General features: G+C 48.3%; 1 protein-coding gene across 1 annotated transcript in view; it reads left to right on the top strand.

Annotated features, from left to right (window-relative positions):
- The window catches only part of LOC102561858 (uncharacterized), a 101173-nt gene that overhangs the window by 1178 nt on the left and 79336 nt on the right, over positions 1-20659 (top strand). The window lies entirely within an intron of this gene.

Raw genomic sequence — 20659 nt, 5'->3', positions numbered from 1 at the left:
GTGACACACACACACACACATATGTGCAAACACAGAGAAGAAATTGAACAGTGGAAATGTGGGGGAGGGGGGGTGGAAGTCGGGGAGGGGGGTAAACTTCACCTGAAAGGTTTGGGGGCTTACTGCCATGATGGTGAGTGGATTTCTCTCTCTATGTGTAGTCAGAAGCCCTGGGGTCTGGAGTGCTGCAGCAATAGGCTGATGTGGGGGTGGAAGGGGTCAAAGCAGTTGGACTATCACAACATATTCGGGCCAAGAAGCTGCTGGGGTGAGGCCCCTTCTAGTGAAAGCCTGGTCCCAGTAGACCAAGTTTCCTAGGACCACAGCTTGTGGAGCTTCTAGCTGCTGTACAAATTATGGGGAGCTGGCAGGGAAGGAAGTGAGAGGCAAGCCACCACTATGGAATGTGCCCCCCTGCAGAGCTGTCTCTCTCTTCATTATACCCATTACCTGTCCCTGCATTTCCATCTCCATTCTCACTGTTTTTTTCCAGTGATTTGAGTTGGTCTAATAAAAGATATCAGCTTTGCCCAAAGAACTTTGTCATTCTTACGGTGGTGCTTGTTATAATAACCAGGCTCTGCTCATTGGAATCCTGCTTGTGTTTGCCATCTCCTAGATCAGATTGAACCTTGAACTGAACCCTCTCTCGGCCAACTCCTAAGTGACTGACATACTCTTCTTTCTCCTGGTGCAGTAATTTCCTCCATTCCTTCAGTGCTTTGCGGAGACCTCTATAAGGTCCATGACTGTCTCCTCATTTGTTCTCTTTCTTCAGCCCTCCAGTTTGCCATACAATGTACATGTGCATCTTTTAAGATGTGGGCGCTGCAGAGGCCAATCTAATGACTTAATTTGAACTTTTGCAGTTAGTGCCAATGCTGGAGGACATGTCCTTGATCTGTGTGATGAAACAGCAAAGCAATGACCTGTTCATAAAGAAAAAGGGGGAATCCTGCTATATATGCATCGTTGTTATTCACCAGGATGATATCTCCAGATGGCCTGAGTGACTGGAAGGGCATAGTCAGCTACTTGGAAACTGGAGATAGGACAGCCTTACCCTGTAGTGTTAGCTCTTATGCAGGAAATGTTGTAAATGAAATTCCATTTTATATCCCCAGAAGACATACTCAATGTTCATTGTGCCATCAATGGTATTTTGCAGTGAATTATAGGCACTTTTAGGGAGTAATACTATTTATGGGTTCAAATTCAAAATTGGCTGGCTGCTTGTGCTGTGTATATTTTGCCCTAAGCCTGAGGCCTGCATAATGGAAATGCAGGTTTAAGGCTAGTAGGGAAGCTGGTGTTATATGATTGTAACAGTGCCAAGGAATTTGAATGCTCTGTCTGGTGGATTGTAGTTCAAAGATTCTTATGATTATAATACATATTTTGTCAGGCTGCAAAAAAAGAGTGGTATTTGAAATGAGATAGCAAGGCAGACATTTTGCCTTTGCTTTGCATGCATCAAGCACCATGCACATTTGCAATATTGTATGAATTATTAATAATCGGTGATAATACCGATAAATATTCCTACCCTAGAGAGATCACTTCACACTGAGAAATGGTGAGGAAAAACCTTCAGTGTTCCCAGTGCTGCACTTGGGCCCTGAGTTTCTGGTAAGCTCAAGGGTGGTGGCTTGCATGCCCTCATGATGTCTTCACTGCCTCATTTCAGGGGTATAGTAAGACACTCAGCCAAATTAATCTTTGGTTACTTCAGCAGACTGATATTAGAGATGACTTTGGCAGCTGAGCAACTGAAGTCATTCCCTTCAAGAAGGAAAATGTTCAGTAAACAATATTTTTTTTTTAATAAGCTACTAAAAATGGTATATTCTTTAGGCATTCCTTGATATCCATCTTTATTTTGCTGTCTCTTTTATAAGTGCAGTGCAATATTTAACTCCAATCCTGTAAACACTTTTGGATGTATTTAGCTTTAAGCACTTGGGTATTCTCCTTGCCATCAGTGGAACTGCTCACATACCAGAGATTAAGCGTATCTGTGTAAGTATATACTAGGTCAGGACTTCAAAGGTGAAGTATAAAGAACAAGGGTGTAACTAGCAAGCTTTGCACCATGGCAAATGCCTGCAGGGTGGGAGGATTGGGTGTGAGCACTGAGCAAGACCTGCTAGGGAGTGGGGAGGGGCTGAGGCAGAGCTGGGCAGCTTTGTGCCCTGGGCAATGGCACAGCACAGGGCAGTGCCAGCTACCACAGTGCCAGTTGCAATGATGGTATCATGTGTCCCTGTGGCCACAGGTTTTTTTTGCACCCCCCACAAAGGTAATGCGTGGAGCAGCTGCCACATTCACTCTCCCATGCCAGTTAAGCCACTGGAGGAGGGAGTGGGAAGGGGAGTCCGTGTTATCTGCCCTAGGGATCCAAAATCACCAGCTTTTATTGGTGCAGAATAGCCCACCTGCCCCTAGTTGTTGCTGCTGCATCAGTGACATGGTCCTTACACCTTACATTGCTGCAGCACCGCAGACTCCGGGGAGCCACCATTTCTGGAGCCCCCTCTAGGTGGGTTCCCAGGGCTGGTGCTCTGCTTGCCCACCCCAAATTATGCTGCCCATAAAGAATACCTAAAAGAGGCTGGATTAAATTATCCAAAGTGCCTAAAAGGATATCAGTTCTGCTGCTGGGGTGATCCTGTGCCCACTGTTGAGAAACAATCCTTATGCAGTCACTCCTGTTTCCCCTCTGTCCGTTGCTGTATAAGGCCTGATGCTAGAAAGAAAGGCAAAGAGAACAGTCGTTCGCTTGCTCAGCCTCCGGGCTCCATTGCCTGCTGACAGACCTCCCTTGGAAATGTTTTTTCTTAAAAAATATTTATTTCTCCCTTTATAAATAAAATAAAAAAACAAATTATATATGTATATAAACTTCACCTCCAACACTCTGCCAAGTGGCCCTTTTAAGAGCCTGTTGTGTAATGGAAATAATGCTGTAACATAGTTACCTGAGCTCTGCCGATTTACGCCTCATTGTTCTCTAAGTAGGCAAACAGTGTTGACTTCACCATAGTAATCTCTCCCCTTTACTGTTGAAAGGCCTGTGGAAAACATGATCAATAATAAACTTCGGTCTCCGTGCATATTTATCTGGACACTGGACTATGGCTGTACAAGATGTTGTATACGCACTTCCAAACAGTCAGCTAACATGACATGTGTTATATGTCTCCTACAACAAACGCCTCTGCAGACCATTGTGTACATTGATACTTAAGAAATAAATAATAACAAGTTGCATACTCAGGCCTTTAATGAGGACTAAAAAAAGACCTTGGCCTGTAAACCTTTTAAATAAATGATGGGGGGGATTTTGCTCCTAAATCTCCTAGGTATGTCTGAGAATCGTAATGCATCATATGGTAGAAATATTTATTTTGTAATTATTATTGATTATTAATATTGCAATACTGTCCAGGAGCTCCAGGCATGGAGCAGAAGCCCACTGGAATAAATGTTCTGCACACATGGAACAGTTTGAAGCTACTCCTAAATGACCTTTATTTCTGGCCTTTTCTTTGCTACGTTCCCCAGACCTTGTTATCTATCTGTCATTGGATTGTGGTGCAAACTGATCTCTGACTTGCATAGTTCAAAGCATCGAGAGAGGCATCTTCTAAGGTGGAAGATGTTACAATTCAGAGCCAAAAGGAGAGTGCCCCAAAGTCTCCACATGTTGAGTAGGATATGGAACGTATGCACAGATCCAACCTGAGTGCTCTTGAATATATTGCTCTATTTTTGGTGCTTCCTGAGGACTTGAGCACTCTATACCATTTCGTACACTTCTTCCTCAGCCAAGCAAAGCCAAAAGTACAACTTGGCTTTGCAGCTACCATCTCAATGACACGCACAGGATGATAGAAAATGAAGAGCACTTGACTACAGGGGCATCACTGTGGAATATTTTTTATCATGTTTTCATTAACAGATAACATCTTGGGGTGACAGAGAGCAAAGATCTATTTACAACAGTGGTTACCAACCCATTCATCTTGATCGACTGGTCAATCGTGGAACCTCTGACAGTCAATCTTGGGGGGGGCTGAGTGTGTGTGTGCGCGTGCGCATGCGTGCTCAGCCCCCCCACCTCAGACTGAGATACAGAGATGCAGCTGCTTCAAGAGCAGAAGGATGCAATGTGCGTCCTGCTGCTGGGCTGAGCTGCACCCCCTGCTGCCTGGGCTGGGCTGAGCTGGGTGAGTGGGAGGATTTCCCCTCCGCACCCTGCTGCACCCCCTGCCGCTGGATGAGTGGGGCCCTGGCAGGGCCAGATGGTGGGAGGATCAGAGCCTGAATGGCTCATGCAGGTGCTTGGGAGGGCTCCTGCTGCTGCATGCAACCCGGTGGAGGTCCAGGAGGCACATGCCCCCCCCCCCCCCCCCCCCCCCCCATCTATGTGCAGGGTGGAGGTGGCTGCCACTGCACACTGCGCCTTGTGCCCCAGCCCCCATTGCAGCTGCCCCAGAAGCAGTGCAACGCCACATGTGTCCCACCATTGGACAGGCAGGGGGTACGGTTCAGCCTAGCAGTGGGAAGCATGTGACATCCCACTGCTCCTGGGGCAGCTGCAGTAGGGCTTGGGGTGCAAAGCACAGCATGCAGCGAGAGCTGCCTCCACACCATGTACAGATCGGGGGTGCATGTGCCCCCTGGGCTGCTGCGGGGATGCATGCAGTGGCAGGAGCCCCCCCACTCCTGGATGAGCCGCCTGGGCTCTGATCCTCCTGCCCCTGCCTCTTTCCCACTCCCTTCCTCACCATGGTGGGCCTTGATCTGTCCCCCCCACCCCTTTCCTCCCCCACAGACTGACCTGCTGGGCAGGGGGGACACATGGTAGATCCTGGGTTGCACTTTAATTCAAAAAGTGATTTCCTTCTTAGAAGGGTTGGAGACCACTGACCTTGAAGATGGAAGAGAAGAGTTAAACCTCTTCCTTTGTGTGTATTTAAGGGGACAGTCCTTTGCCCTAAACACAGGGCTTTGCACTTTAAGAAAGGAAATCAAACTATGGGGGATTAATACATTCCCTCTGGTTGTAAGGAGGGGTTGCAGACTGAATCTGAGATCAGAAAAGGGAGAGGCTCCCTTGGGAGAAAAATGAAGAATTGGTTTTTATATTTATCCTCCTCTCCTCTGAGGACCTTGTTAAAGGTTAACTGAACTGAAGATACGTAAGCTTGATCAGATGCTATGAAGGGGCATGCAGAGAGCAGACTATCAAATAGGAGTGATTTAAATACAAAATACATTTGATGAAATGAGCTTTTGCCCAGGAAAGCTGATGCATTCCTTATGCAGTTAGCCTATAGACTAGTTTACAGAAGGCACCTCTATACTTTGCCTTCTGCCTGACTTCACACTAACACCTCTCTATGAGGTGTTAAAAACCTTGTATTTTTAAATCCTGAGCTTTTTCAAAGCTTTGAATTTAGCTGATGTCAGCCAGGATTCCTACCTTTGGATTAGGCTGAGAGAAACTCTGCTGCATGCGTGTTTGGGTAGTAAAGGGACAAGACATTCTTCATATTCACTCTTCTGATTTACAGTGAAGTCTCTTTATAAAAGCCTTTTACCTCCATGAGGATGTGCAGAATCCTTTCTTGTTCTGACAAGCCTGTGTCACTTTGATAAATTACCTACATACCTTTAACATACCTGTGGATTATACACATAATGATAGACATTTCGTTCCTATAGTCCTTTTCAGCATCTGATGAACTAAACTGCTGCTTATGAAAGTGTTTGCATCTCTGATTTGCTGGTCTATAAGGTGCAAATATACTCTGCCTTATCCCTGGTTTGGCACAAATTATTGTTTTGTTTTTCATGGTTTAAAAACAAATATGAGTGATGGGCCTGATCCCAGATGTGGACTCTCCAGAACTTTGGCATCGTTAGAAAATGAGATCTCAGTTTGTGGTTTGAGCCCATCTTTACATATTGTATGTCTGTAATATGGCCTGATAATTCTTGGCAGCAACAAACTCTAGATTCTGCCTGAATGGTCGTATGTGTTGGAATTTTTGCAGCAGAGAGATGGACTTTCTTTTTTTGTGTGGCTTCTGGAACAAGTAGGGTATGTGTGATTGCTGCTCTGGGGCATATCTATAAACTGTGCAAAATAGTGCACAGACAGGATGGTTTAACTGATGTCTACTTGCTTATGCTGCCAAGCAACAGTGGGAAACAGCTGGGATGCAGGGGCAATCTGGTTGTGCCTCCTTTCCTTTGCCTATGCCTTCTGTGCTGGGGACTGTGGCCTATGGCCAGTGAACTAGTTGGGTCACTTCTGAAAATCTGGGCCTGTGTAGCTTCCCTAGTAGAGCAGTTAAAGAGATGGGAAAGAACCAAGTTTCTTGCCTCCAATAGTGTTTTAGCCAAATCTTTCTAGACTTCCCTTCAACTTTGATCATGGAGCTTTGAAAGCACAGGCCAGTTTTATGTAGACACATTTGCAGTTATTGCAAGCAGGGATTGCCTTCTCTTCCTGAACAGCTTGTACATGAAAATGAACTCATCTATCCCTTCTCTCTAGGCATGGCTTTTTTTTTTACCCTGGCTACCATTTCCCTCATTCTTGCTCCCTGCAGATAAATACACATACAGTTCTCCTTATTTCTCAGGTCTTGCTCTCAGAGCAACAAGCAGAACTCACAAATGTCTTATCAGTGTCACAGGCTGTGACCAATCTTCTAGAGGCAGGAGGGGTGGTATTTGGCATTATCATAGCATACACAAGGCAGCAAAATGGGTCATCTAACCTGGGTGGGAGGAGGTGGGCTGTATGAGCTCATGATTTACTGGCTTTGGAGGCATGTGGATAAGCTCCTGGTTTGACAAAGGTTGGCTATAAGATTCTGGTATGTGAAAAATGAAGGAAAAAACAAAAGGAAGAAGCATATGTGTGTCCTGCAGACAGACAATGTTGTCAGGCTTATCACCAGGACACAGGCTGTCACCAGGTCAGAGCTGGAGCTGGCAAGGCAGTTTTGGAACACAGGGCTTAGTAGGGGATGCAGCTACATGTGCATTAATGCACCTTTTCTAATGTGCATTAAGTTTAGTATCTCCAATGTTAGGTACTAAATCAATGTGCATTATGCTGTGCTAATGCATAATAGGACATTGGTATGCTTTTTTAGTGATGCTTAATAGGGCTGTGTGAAACAGCCCTATTTCATTTCAACTTCTGTCTAGCCATTTCAATGGGACAGAGCTTTGTTTTGAGTTTCATTTAGTTTTGAAGCACTCTTCCATTTTGTTTTGTCAAAACTGTTTCTGTTTCACCATTTCGCCCATAGACTATAATGGGGAAGCACAACACTACCTATAACTTTGTCATTTCTTGCCTGATTTGAATGAAACTTGCAGGGATGGTAGCCCCTTCTGAGGCCACAAAGCCTGCCAGCTTTCAAGGAGATAGGTGCTGGGGCTTCTGGGAAACTGCACTTCAGGTTGACAAGCAAAACTCATGACGTGTGACTTTGTGTGTGTGTGTGTGTGTGTGTGAAGGCGCACCCTCACTGGCGCTGGGGCCTCTACATGACATGGTAGTGTGCCCCAATGAGGTCTCCTCCTCCCCTACAGCCTCATCCCGGTCCACCACTTTAAATGACAACAGGTAAAATAATAACTTGGTGAGCAGCACAGTAGCACCAGGAGCATCTCAGGCAGCCAAACTGTCACAGAGCCTTTCTTTCCTCTCCTGAAGGAGCTTCTTCTCCAGCAGTTGCCAGAGAACTCTCCCTGCCAGCCCCAGCTTTGGGGCTTAGATGAGCCCAGGGCCCTGCATCCTTCTGGTCAGGTCCTAGGGGTCTTGGTTTAAGGACATGGCACTGGCAGGCAAGGTCCTTTGGGTCAATCTAATCTGGTATCTTTTATAAGACCAACTGAATAGTTACAGAAATATATCTTGGCAAGCTTTTGGGTTAAAAAACCCTTCAACAGGCTGAGGAAGTGCCTGTAGTTGGTGTGTGTGCTGTTCCTGGATGAAAGTAATAGTAAAGAAGTCAGAGGCTGGCATGCAATGCAGGCAAGGAAGCCAGTCAGTGAAAATGGAAATGGAGGTGTCAGGAGGTTAGGGACAGGCTGGGGTGGGCAGGGGGATGTAGCAGTGCAGGTAAAAGTGGAGAGGTACCTGTGGAGTCAGATGTCCGGCAGGTTGTAGTGTGTCTGAATTCCAATGTCTATATTGAGTCCATCAGTTTCTGTACCTACTACCTAGGAGGTTGATGAAGTGCAGTTCATAGGCTCGTCTGGGAAAAGTGGTTTGTAAATTCAAACAAGCACTGAACCTTGCTAACCTCATCACCAGAAGCCAACTTCCTACAGCCCACAACACTGAATGGATCTAGGCCATGCCATGACAAGACATGCAAAACCTGCCAACAATATCTCCAGTATGGAGATATCTTCACAGTACAATGCATATCTTCATCAGGGCATTAAGTGCCCTGATGGATAATACGTGGAGACACCAAGCGGTAACTGCGTACCAGAATGAGCGCACACCAAAAATCTATCAAAGACAAAAACACCCAACTACCTGTCTCCAGTCTTTCAGGCCTGATCCTCAAAGGGAATTTACAAACCACTTTTCACAGATGAGCCTATGAACTGCACTTCACCAACTTCCTAGGTACAGAAAGTCATGGACTCCATATAGACAGTGGAATTCTGACATGCTATAACCTGCCGGACATCTGGCTCCCCAGGTACCTCTCTACTTTTACCTGTGCCGCTACGTCTCACTTCCCCTCCCACCCTAACCTGTCCCTTTACCCCCTGACACCTCCATTTTCATTTTCATTTCTGACTGGCTTTCTTGCCTGCATTGCATACCAGGTCAGCCTCTGGCTTCTTTACTATTCTTTCCGTCTAGGAACAGCACACACACCAACTGCAGGTGCTTCCTCAGCCTGATGAAGGGTTTTTCAGCCCAAAAGCTGGCATCTTGGGCAGCAGCTCACCTGGAGCCTCACAACTCCACTGCAACCAGCAAGCCTTAGGCCTGTTAAAGACATGATGGAGCTGGGCTTTCCCCAGCCAGGACTGTGTGCATGTGTGTGGTGGCTGGAGGTTATGGCAGCTCCTACCCACCTTTCACCAGGGAGATCCTTGGTCCTGGCATTTCCTGGGGCTGCAGTCCCACCAGGTCTCCCAACCCTGGCAGAGTGCAGTTTAGTGATCATGCCCAGGACTTGGGGCCTCCTCCTTCCCAATAGCACTAGCCTATACCTCCAAGTTCATCCTGGCAAGGAAGCTCAGCAGGGACATGTTCTTCCCCTGCTGGCTGGTGATGCAGTGAGTGATCCCTCCAGCTCTGAGAGTGGGGTATTAAATGGCTTTTAAAAAATGAAAAAAGGAAATAGGTGTGGATGGAGTGAGGAGGGTGGCATTCACTCCGTCTGCACCTGGAGCTTGGGGAACCCAGCAGTGGGAGGTTCATCTTGAGGAACAGTGGCTTCTCTACCAAACCAGGATCTAAGCAGGTGTGGTGGGGTGTCACTACATCCCCAACAATACTGAACACACTCTTGCTTGGAACGCTGGTTGGTGGACAGGACAGGTGTTTCTGGCCAACCGTGGCTAGATCTGGCCACATCTGGCTGCAGCTTGCCCAGTAGGCCAAGGGGTTGCACAGCAGTGGCTCCACATCCTCAGTGAGATAGGTAGCCACTAAGGCCTGAGCACTACCTGCCTGATGGTGGGATCTGGTGCCTCTGGACCCCACCATGGAAGCCATGCCCTTGGCCCACACTGGCAGTGCCTGTGGTGGAGGAGGAGACTGGCTGATGGATGGTGTGCTAGCATGGCACAATGGATCCCCCTCTTCTATGTCTCCCTGCCTCTGCTATTCTGCCTCCATGACTCTCTTCAGCAGCACCTCTGTCCACTGATTCAGGGTTTGGCTGCTGCATACACTGCCCTTCACCCTCGGGTCACACGTGGTGGCCAGCACGTGGACCGTACTGGACCACAAGGGAGGAAGCCACTTTCTGATGCCCTCCTTCAGCTGCCTCACCAGTGCCTGCATGTCTGGTGACAGTGGCTTGCCCCAGCCAGGAACATTGATCCCCTGGAAGCTCTCCATTTGGCTCTGGAATTCTGTCAGTGCAGGGATCACCTGGCTAAGGAGGGCATCACCAGTGTTGAGGGTCTTGGAAGGGCTTGAGGACCTCCAAAATCTGGGAGATGGTATCCCACTCAGCTGTGTTAAAGAGGCCACACCCAGCAAGGTCATCTCATGGATGGCCTTCTGTTGCTCCACTGGCCTCTCAAGCATCAGGTATGTGGAGTTCCACCAAGTCTCCAAATCCTGCATGATTTTGTGCTGTGGGATGTTCACCTCTGTTTGTTTGTCCCACAGCATCTTGCCCCCCTTGATGCTCTGGTGGAAATAGCCTGCCACCTTCCTGCATTTGGAAATGAGTTTGCTGGTGGTGCTGGCACTGTCACTGGCAGCCCTGTCCCCCTCCAAGTCTTCCCTGACTATGAGGTGGAACTTGTGTGCCACACAGCACTACCTTGATCATATTGGCCCCATTGTTGGTGACCATGAACCCATGGGTGAGCTCACCCTGCCCAACAATCCACCTCTGCACCAAGCTGTTCATGGCCCCCATGATCTCAGTTGCCATGTGGGACTCATCGATCTCCTCAGCTTGAAGGAGATCCCACTGATGGCCTGACTGGTCACACCAGTGCCCTGTAAGGGAGAGGTAGGTGTGATCTCAACCCCGGTTGCCCCAGATGTCTGAGGTGAAGTGTAAGGCCACCTGCAGACCTGCCTTGCACAGCTCCTCCCTCAAGTGCCCTCCCTGTACGAGGCAAGCAGGGAGTACCACTGTTCTGCTGAAGGTGGTGCATGCAGACACTTGGTAGCATGGGGCCAAAAGTGCCATGAGCCGCCTGAACCCTGGCCACTCAACTAAGAAGATGGGTTGGCCATCGACAGCAAGCATCTCCCCAATGCTCTGGGTGATCTCACTCGCCCTTGCAATGTGCCCCCCTTTCTGTCTGCCTTTCCCCCACTGTTCCAGGGTGGACTGCCTGTGCTTTGGGGGAGACGGGGGCTTTGGACTGAGAGGGGGACTTCCCTTTGGGTATGCTCCCTCTGGTGCCAGGCTGAGGAGGAGCAAGGGCAAGGGGGTGGTGTCTGCAGAAATGCATCAGCATCCCCGTGGTGTTCGTGTGTTTTTGTTCTCTTGCCCTGGCTGGTTTTGGCTCGGCAGCGCAGGCAGATAACGTATGTGGGATCATCTGCCATCTCAAAATTATCCCAGGCCATGCTACCTGCTCATGTCTGGGGTGCGGGTGCATGTGTGGATGCTGCAATTGCCTCTTCCTCAGCAGTCAGAGGCACAGCAACAGGAGGAGCAGACTCAGCTGAGCTGCTTGCCTCTGCAACCTCTACCTCAGCCTCCTCTGAAGTGCCTTCTGGGGAAGGAGACCTGGCTCTAGGGGAAACTTGATGGGTGTGGAGCACAAACTCAGCTGATTCCCCCTTCTTCCCCAGAATTTACCTTGCTAGGATACTCAAATCCAGTTCCAGATCCAGCTGCAGTTCTTCCTTTGGCACTGGAAGACTCAGCATGGGAAGTGAAGTGGGGGTGGAAGAGACTGCCATGCTGGTGCTGCTGCTTGTTGTCATGGTGGTGGTGGGGGTTATGGCTGTTGCTTTTGGAGGGGATGCAGTCTCAGGCACAGGCAGTGGCACTGGCACTGCTCCCCTCTCCTTGCTGCTTCTGGAAGCCTCATCCCTGCCAGTTGTAGAAAGAGGCTGCATCTGTTTGGGGGGCAAGGAACTTACCCCTCTCCTTCTACCCCCTCTTCCACTCCTCCCTGAAAGCTTGCCTTTCCACCAGCTTCATGGTGTTTCATTGTGTCTTGTCTTTATAAAAATATATAAATGTATATGTGCTTTCCTATATAAATTCTATATTATAATATACTGCAGGACATAAATGTATAAAATATAGAAATGTATGTGCCTTCCTATATAGATTCTATAGTATAATATTCCATATAATTATGAAATTAATGAATATAATAATAAAATAAAAGGGTCTATAAAGAAAGCAAAAGGTATTGTGGAATCCCACTTGCTAGGCTACCATGTAGGAAATCAAATCAGTGGTAGTAGTAGCCTGTGTTGTCTAACGCTCCTGAGCTTCTGGAAGATAGCTCAGTAACTGACTCCAAGGCAGAAAGCAAGCTAGTTCAAACAATGCTGCCTCTTATGTTGTTTTTCCACCCCTCCCCCAGAGCACTGGGATTGGAAGGGACCTCAGGGAAGGATCACAGTCACTGGTCAGTTACACGGTCAATGTCAGAGCAGTCCTTCCTCCCTCCTCCCCCTCCCTCTCCTTACTTTCTGTTTCCCTGCAGGCAAGTCCAGCTTCAGCTGCGAAACTTGAAACATTTCAAGACTTCATTTCGATTTCGCTGTTTTGAGCTCAAAATGAGTTGAAACAGTGTTGAAACAAAACAGCCAGCGAGATTTCATACAGTCCCAATGCTTAATGCACAATAGACTATTTTACTGCACATTAGCGTAATGTCATGGTTTTTTATGTGATGCTTTAATATGCAGTAAAATACTCTATTGTGCATTAAAGTGCACATGTAGACATGGCTAGGATGAAGCAAAGAATTCAGAAAGCAGGACTCAGGGAACAAGAAACCAGGAACAACAAGCAGGGCCTTGGACCAGCGTCAGGGGTACACCAGAAGCCATGTAGCCAAGCTCAAAGCCAGGTATCCAACTAACTGCAAGGGTACCAAGCCAAGGGTACCAAGCCAGGGCAGCAGTCAGTCAAGGCCAGGAGATCCAAACCAGGAGGGCTCAAGGCAGCAACATATACAATACTGCTGCTGAGAGAACTCTTTACAGGAAATAGCAGGGTTTTACAGCCCTCCCATTAGTAACTTGTGGTTTTTATTGGTTCACCCAGGTCACCTGGTTTCCCTTGGGAATTTATAGTCAGTCCAGGGTGAGCTGGGGTTGGTGGTTGGGCAGCTGCCTGATGGTGCTGCAGCCTGGGCTTCTGCTTATGGGTAAATTTTAGGTTTGAATCCCAGATGAGGATGCCTGTGCCCCATGATCCTGGGACCTGGTTCTCTTTCCCCCTCCAAGATATGCTAGTGAAGCCCTGAATTCATTCTTAATTTGTGCTTGGATTCTTCAGCGGCTGGAGAATATCCAAGACAGCGTCACGACCCCCAGCCTGCACACATCCTCTGTTCACTTCACTATGCCTCAGAACAGCCTGCAGCAGAAGGAGGAGAGGAAAGCAGAGACTGCCCTGCTGGCTGCTTGCCCAGCCAAGGGTCTTCTGTGCTGGGGGATCCCATGTGGGGAGTGGTTCAGGACAAGCCCAAGTCAGCCCCACTACAACAGTGCCTGATGGGAAGTACTTAAGTGTAGCAGAAAGCAGCTGGAGGATCAGATCCTTGCTGAATAACAGTAAAGGGTTTGAGGCCGTAATGAAATACAGCATATGTCATCTAAAATTCATGACACTAGTGTGTCATCTTAAATAAAACATGAGACTCACTGAAAAGGACACAGGCTCTTATTTTCATGCTCATAGCAACCAAATGAAGCCAGTGAAATGGATGTTTACTAGAATGGGAGAGGGATTCAGGATCTGCTGGTGTGTGTTAGCCTCTCCTGCTGGAATATCTGGACCTGCATCTGCTCTTGCTTATACTGATTTTCCACTGGCATGACCAATGGTGAAAGCAGATTAAACCAGGCTGAGGGAGCCTTAATGACTAAGCCTAGGAGTAGCTGAAATTTTGTGTGTGTGTGTGTGGGTGGTTGGGGATGGGGGGTGGCATTTTACTCATGCCTGGGTGAGGAGCAGTGCCCCCTGCTGCATTTCTCTTGTCTTCTTCTGTCATCCTCTGGATGTAACTCTATGATCTTCAGTGGACTTACTCCTGCTTTATGCTGACGTGACAGCAAAATCAGGCAAATTCTCTCTTTATGTTTGACATTTCACTTCTGCTTCCACTGAACTGCTTGCTGGACTCTGTCTACTGTTCTGAACTCATTGTTATTTATTATTTTAACTAAGATTGGACTGTTTTCACTGTGGCTGCTCTAACTTGCCTATCTTGAATATTCCAAAATTTCCAAGTAGCTTGTGAAAGTCCCATACAGTGTAAGACAGTAAGGTTTTTTCCTTTTTGTAACAAGAGTTCATTCTTTAAGGGAAGCCTGAATGAAACAAGAAGAGGCTATTGTTTATTGTTGCTCTCAAGATAACTAGACAGGCACCAACAATGAAATGTCTAACTCCAGATGGATAATTTTAAAGTAGTTTTTGCAACTGATATTTATAATAGTTGATTGTTGCTTTTAGCTTTCTTTGAAGTATCAATTTGCTGTTTTTAATGGCAAGTTAGTCAATGCATACATCAGTGCGACTCTCACATTACTTATTTTTACATGAATTTAGCTGAAAAAGACAGTTACACAAATGCTTGGTACAATTTGTGTTCATCTCATACCAGGATTCATACCAGCACAGCTCCAGCATTTACCTGCTGATGGACACATTTTGCTTCTTACATCAATATAATAACACCATGCCATAGCGGTGCCACTCTATCATCTAAGTAAGTTTAGCATCTTTCAGATGCTCCTTTTGAACAGGACACAATATAATTCAGCAGAGTTGTAGGAAACATCCCATGACCCCATGACAGTTCAGCTATCTGGTAAGTATTTCTTGCCTCCCAGTCACCTGGCTTATAGGGCTGACTTCTGAGCCCAAGATTCTGTGTGTTCAACCTGCAGGGCCAGATCACTACGTCTCCCCACTACTTTTATGTCTCTTTGTCTACAGGAAGGATTATGTCTCCCCTGAGTGGTCCTGTTACATGGCCTGACCCATCTATTTTGCAGAATGCTGCTACTGTTTTTTTGGGGGTGGGGGGGTTGGTTTTTACCCATCTTTGTTCAGACTGGACAGAACCTAAATCATAAATATGAACAGCCCATTGAGTTCATTCATTGTTCCCCCCAAAATAACATATCTCCCTCCAGAAGTCCAGACAATTTTTGACTGCCCAGACACCAGGACAAGGGAGACTGAAAGGAAAGGGATGAATTTGTCTGGAGAAGGCAGGAAGGAAGGGTGACATTTGAGGTTGCTTGGTGGAATACATTGGCAGGAATATAGTGTCAGGGGCCTAGTCTTCTTTTGTTACTAGCCAAAGGGGAAAGTGAGAATAGGGAACAAACGACTGTATATTGAGTACAAAATTAACAAGCTGAGAACAAAATTAATCAAGGCACCAAAGAATACAAAGAGAAAAATTCTTTAACTGCCTGTACAAGAGGAGTGGAAATGGCTTCCTATGTATAAAATGATACTACCTTTTTTTTGATTCACTGGGCTCATCTATATGTGCATTAATGTGCTTTTGCTACTGCACATTAAATTTAGTACCTCTAATATGAGGTACTACATACATGCACATTAGGCTACCCTAATGCGCAGTAGCAACAATGCATGCCTTTTTAGTGATGCTTAATGTGCAGTAGCCTATTTCTATTGCACATTAGCGTAGTAGCACTGTTTTTGACGTGACTCTTTAATGCCCAGTGGAATAGATTACTGTGCATTAAAGTACACATGTAGATGTGACCATTGCTGACTAAGCAGCATGTGATCTTGAATGCTTTATATGTTTGAAGGATACTATAACAAGGTTGTCTGGTCTTTTAAGTGGGGCAGACCACCCTGGGGTAGAAGCCCAGCTGTATTAATTGGCAGCTAAAAGCCCAAGGGAAGGGCGAACAGTCAGCTGGAGCTGGAAAAAGAACAGTTTTTGGCCAGGAGCCAGACTGAAACTCAGAGGAGCTCAATGCTAGGAAGGGGCTAGAGCTAAGGGCCCCTTTCCCGCTGCCTGGAAAAAAAGCCATGAGTTTTGTTGAGCTCGTTTGTTTGTTGTTATGAGGGCTGGTTGAGGGGCTTCCAATGGAGCAAAGTCAGCTGACGAGGTTGCAGGTACCCGAGCCTGCTTATGGACTGGCTGAGGCACTGCTAAAGGGGCAATGCCTATCTGTGTAGGAAGGAGCAGGCACACCAACCCACATACAGATACTGAGTGATATCTGCTATAGGCCACCACATTGCACTCAAGATCCCACATATCCATGTATACTAGATCTTTTACATGTAATCTGCTTTACAAGGGCCCGTTTCACAGAACTGAACATAATAATTCAAGTTGCTGAGTTTTTGGTTGTAGCCCTGTTGGCCTAAGGACATAGGCAGGCACAGTTCTTTGGTTAGATGTAATATCTTTTATTAGAGCAATTGAATAGTTGGAAAAAAGTTCTTAGCAAGCTTTTGGGCGCAGTCACCCTTCATCAAGCAGAGGGAGTCTTTGCTGGTCAGGAGAGCCTGACAAAGGGTGACTGTACCCGAAAGCTTGCTGAGAACTTTTTTCCAACTACTCAGTTGGTCTAATAAAAGATACCACATCTAACTAAATAACCTTGCCTGCCATAATAGTTCAAGAGGTTAGTTGGAAGAAAATACTGAAAGAGAAAAGTATGAATGAGAATCAGAAACTACTTAAGAACATTCTAGTAGACATCCAGAAAGCAGCAATAGAGAAGGAAAACTTAAATGAATAAGAAAAGGAGGCAAGTTCAAAAATAAAGGGGAAGTTATAGAAAGTAAACAAAACAAAATTCCCCATATATAACAAATAAAAGAAAGGGAAGTTGGTAGTAATGAATAGAATTAGAGGTTAGGAACTGTAGAAAGTGGATAAGGACAGCAAAAGTAAACAAAGAGACCTCTGTAGCCAGTGGAGTTAAGGAAAATAAAAAGTTTATACAGTATATTAGGAACAAAGAGCTCTAAAAAATGGTATTGACTTATTACTAGATGGAAATGTTAGAACTTTTAAAATTAATGCAGAAAAGCAGAAGAATTCAATAAATATTTCTGTTTGGTACTGGGGGAAAAGCCAGATAATGTAGTGATATCATATGATGATGATGACGATGACTTTCCATTTTGACAGTAACTCTGGGAGATGTTAAAAAGCAGCTGCTACAGCTAAATATTTTTAAATCAATGAATTTGAGTAACTTACATTCACAAGTTTTAAGAGACCTGGCCAAGATACTATGTACCCAATGTGGAATATTTTTAAGTCTTGAAACACTTGGGAGTTTCCAGAGGACTAGAGGAAAGCTAATATTTGCAGTATTTATCAAAGGTCAAATGGAATGATCTGGGTAATCTATAGGCCTGTCAGCCTGACTACAATACTGGGCAAAATAATGGAATGACAGGGCATAGTCAATTATACCAATCATCACAAATTCATAAGTTTGGTTATAAAAAATATATATATAGTCATGTGTAATCCATTTAGACTTCTGTAGGGCCTAGTCTTGACACTACATGGTATTTTGATTAAGAAACAAGAATGATGAACAGTCACCGTGGCACACCCTGGCACACCCTTAAAAACTGGCTGATCACTGGGCACATCTACACGTGCATTTACTCCAGCCTAAATTTACTCTGGTGTAAGCTATTCTGGTAAGCATTTTTCGGCAGGTATTTATACATGCGAGAATTAGGGAGCAGATCTGCACCTAGTTTCCTGCAGCCCTGCAAGGGGCCTCTGCTACCACCAGGGGGAGCTCTAGGCTCCAGCTGCAGCTGCCAGCACCTGGCAGTCATGTTGAAAAGTCAGCCCCACTCTGCTTTCTAGCCAGCCCCTACCTTGCCCAGGGGCAGTGTGCCAAGCGCAGGGACAGCATGTGGCAGCTCTCTCCTTGGCTGCTTTGCCTCCCTGCGCTATGACTGCTCCAGCCCCTGCCCCTGGCAGTGATGACCAATGCCCTGGGCTTCTGCTAGCTGCTGCGCTAGCCCTGGTGGTTCACCACGCTGACTGCACCTGGCCCACAACTATCTCACCTTGCCTGGCTCCCCCACACCCAGCGACTGCCTGCTTGGCTACCAACCACCGTTCTAGGGCTGCCGCCACTGCTGCTCAGCTGCCATCAGCAGGGACGCCAATGAGGGGCTTCATGATGCCAGCTCCAGGACCACTGTTGCCCTCCTGGGTCTCCAGCCCTGCCACCTCTGGGCCCGTCGGACCAGCTAGGACTAGTGGTGGGATGTTGTCTAGCACACCTGGGATGACGGCAGTGACTGGATTGCTTCCGTATGACCTGGGCCACCTTCCAGGACCTGCTCCAGCAGCTCTGGCCCCACTGGGAGCAGCAGCACACTGGCATGCACCAGGCTCTCCCTGCAGACACCTGGCTGGCCCTCACCATGCTGAAGCTGGCCACGCCTGCCAGCCTCTGGTACATCAGACTGGAGTGTTTAGCATGGGCAAGGCCACCTCTGAGGAAGCCATCCTGGAGGTGTTCAGTACCTTCCAGGATGTGCTAGGGGACGCCCTGGCGATGGTGGCAGGATTTTGTGCCCTGGGATTCCCCCAGTGTATTGAGGTCCTGAATGGGATCCACATCCTTGTCACCTGCCTGCCCCATGGAGACCACCTCTACTACAGCTGCAGGGGATTTCACTCCATGGTCTTGTAGGCCATTGTGGACCACTACAGCACATTCACCCCCATGAGCACCAGCTGGGTGTGCAGCGCCCATGATGTCTGCGTGCTTCACAACTCTGACCTGCTGGGACTTGTAGAGAGTGGCTGCTTCATGCCAGAGGTGCTGGACCTGGGCACCATCATGGTCCCACCCTGCTCATTGGGGGCCCTTCCTACCCACTCCTGCCCTGGCTGATGTGGCCCTACACTGGCCACCAGGACCCCTGCCAGGCCCACTTTAACCAGTGTCTTGACCAGACCCACACCCTGTTGGAGTGTGCCTTTGGCTGCCTCAAGGGACACCTTGAGCACACCCTCACTGCCCAACTCAAGGTTGCTGAGGACAACCTCCCATGGGTCATAATGGCATCCTGCATGCTACCAGGGGAGCTGTTTTGTGAGGCCTGAGTGGAAGAGGCACAGTGCGTGGAGGATGCCTGGCGGTGGGAGCACCATCTGTGGTGGCAGTGACAGCAGCAGGCCCCCCGGTGAGGCCCCAGGAGAGCCATGCACCCACCAGTGGCAGCCAAGGCACTGGGTGCAGGAGGCTCTAGCTGAGCATGTCCTCCTGCACTTCCTGCTCTAGCCCACCTGCCTTGTTGCCCATGGGCCTCCTACCCCCCTACCCACCCCCAGCACCATGCTCACTGCACACATGTTGGAAGGGCAAGTCTTTATTTCCCTCACTTCACACAGACCCCTTCCCCCTCCCTCCCCAACACAGAGAGCCCCACTCCCCTTCCCACCACAACAAACAGACCCTCCACCACCCAACCTGCCCACCAGCAATAAAAAACCCTCTTCCCTGCACAAACTATTTACAAAGTGCTTGTTGTGGTGTCCTGGAGTTGGGGGGAAGGCGGGGGGGCTGTGGGGTGGGGGCACTTAGGGGGCAGAGCCTGGGGGCAGGCAGCCAGCATGCTGGTCTCTGGCTTTCCCCTGTGGGTCTGGATGCCACGGCAAGTGTGGTGGGCAGGGCGCTTGCCCAGGAGTGATGGTGGCCGGTGCTCCTGTGGTGCAGCCAGTTCCCGCTCTGGCTGGAGGAGTCCAGGGCCAGCAGGGCCAGTGTGCAGTTCTGGCGACATTCCCCCTCCCAGTGCAGAGCTTACCACGTGGCTGGGGCTGACGTGGCTGGTGGCTCAGTGTGGTCCTCCCTCTTGGTGATGGTATGTGGCTGCACCTGGTGTCCTCAGCCCACGGATGTAGTACTTCTGCCTCACCCCACAGTGCCACGAGGTCACTAGTTTCCTCTTGGTTCAGTTTGGGCCCCATGTGGAGGTCATGGGTGTGTGGACATGTGTGGGCACAGGCCTGGGCGAGGAAGAGGATGCCATGCTGGATCCTGAGCTGGCTTTCTGGGGCCCTGCACAGCTGTCCCTGTGTTGCTGCCTCTGGGCAGCTGCCTGCAGCACCCAGTGCAGAGCCACAGCAAGGGACTGGCAGCCATGTGGCAGAGGCAATGCCCTGTAGCACCTGCAGGTGCAGGGCATGCTGCTGGGGTGTACTGCAGGCAGGTGGCACTGGCCCTGCTGGCCAGAAGCTTCCTGCAGGTGGCCCTAGAGGGATGATGGGCCTGGCCAGAGGCTGCAGCAGCCTGCAGCACCCTTCAGCACCCAGCTGGCGTGACGGCACTGTCTGCCAACAGCACAGTGCCAGCACAGGGCCAGGCAACAGCGCTGGGGTGCTGGCAGGCAGGCACAGGTAGCCTTTGGCCTGCCCAGGTGGACACACAGGACCTGCAGTGCCATCAGGCTTCCTAGTGAGTGTGCCCCGTGGCTCAAAATGTCTAAAGGTATTTATAGCTTGCAGACAGGGGCTGCCATAGAGGCAGCCCAGCCCTGAGCCAGGAAAGGCTCCTAACCTATAGCTCTGGGGCTGAACTCAGGCCAACCTACTAGTGTCCGGGCAGATCCGGGAGCAAACTTGCTCCTGTGTTGCATCTACATGTGTGTTACTGCGCATTAATTAATCCCACTTAAATTTGCTACTTGCATTTGCAAATAGCAAATTTAAGTGGGAT

The sequence above is a fragment of the Alligator mississippiensis genome, chromosome 2 (genome assembly GCF_030867095.1).
Source record: "Alligator mississippiensis isolate rAllMis1 chromosome 2, rAllMis1, whole genome shotgun sequence".
Classification (NCBI taxonomy): domain Eukaryota; kingdom Metazoa; phylum Chordata; order Crocodylia; family Alligatoridae; genus Alligator; species Alligator mississippiensis.
Note: the sequence above shows the minus strand (reverse complement) of the source record. Positions and strands in the feature narration are given on the sequence as shown.